This window comes from Pygoscelis adeliae, unplaced genomic scaffold (assembly GCF_000699105.1).
Source record: "Pygoscelis adeliae isolate BGI_AS28 unplaced genomic scaffold, ASM69910v1 Scaffold386, whole genome shotgun sequence".
Lineage (NCBI taxonomy): Eukaryota > Metazoa > Chordata > Aves > Sphenisciformes > Spheniscidae > Pygoscelis > Pygoscelis adeliae.
The window spans coordinates 264351-265502 of NW_008824940.1; positions in this window are offsets into that span (position 1 = coordinate 264351).

The following is a 1152-nucleotide window of genomic DNA, read 5'->3' on the forward strand; positions in this document are numbered from 1 at the left end:
CTATTGGTTTATAAAGAGGCTAATAAATAGTGTAAGAGCTTATTCTGAGATGTGCAATATGCTTAAATTACAGATGAATTTATGAAAAAAGCAGGTCAAGTCAGGAAGATTAAATATTGTTGAAGGCAACTTAAAAGTGTTATATCTGCCGTTTCTCAGAAACTGTTGTAGAAATGGTGTATGATGCTAGCGAGAACTTATGCTAACAAGGATTCTTTGTACTCATTGCTGTGAATATGTATATTAAAATGATAAACACTTAAATGGAGACTGATGGTATCTTTCATACATTTAAAATTTTCATTCTTGACGAGGTCTAAAAATTTAAAATAATTTCTGTACTAGAATTAATTTTTGCTACAAATTGGCTTTGTAACAGCTCATTTAGTTTTGTCTGTTGACTTCTATGGGTAAGAAGAGATTATTGAGGGAAAATAAAGGTCATACTCTGTAAGCAATACTTTTTGCTTACAGTATCTCTCCAGTGTGTTGTAGATGTAGTATCATTTCTAGGAAATAGAAACAGGCAGTTTAAAAAATAGATCAGTAAACTGATTAACTAATAAAGCAGAATATCGTTCAATATGATTACTAAAGAAATTACCATGTAAAAGGCAAGTCTACAGAACTGTTCGGTGCACAGTCTTCTGTTCTTCCTTAATTTACACAATGTTTTACCACGTCTACATTTTCTTAATTTTTCGCTAATCTCATTTCTGTTCAGTTTGCTTCTCAGTTTTTTGTTTCCTTGATGAGTTGGCAACTTATATTGTTCACTGCTTACTATGAAGCTGTTATTTAGGTTATTTTCATGTGCATGCAACTCAGTGTTTTGCTTCCAACAAAATGGGTTGTTGTCTTGTTGAGAAAGGTAACGAAGTAATTTGTAACCTTAAGCTAATAATAACCATGCTATTAAAATGCCGATTCCTTAATTTGAGTGGATTGAATAGCACTTTACTGTAAAATTGCAAGAAATATATTCTTAAGAGTCTGCCAATATGAATATTTTAACGTTTGGGTGCTTTCATATATTTTCAGTATTTTATTACTATGTTGGTATTTTCTTTGTATGATGAATCAGATGAACATCTTTTCTATTTTAATACATTTTAGAAAAATACAGTTACAAAATAAATATGAGGAAATACG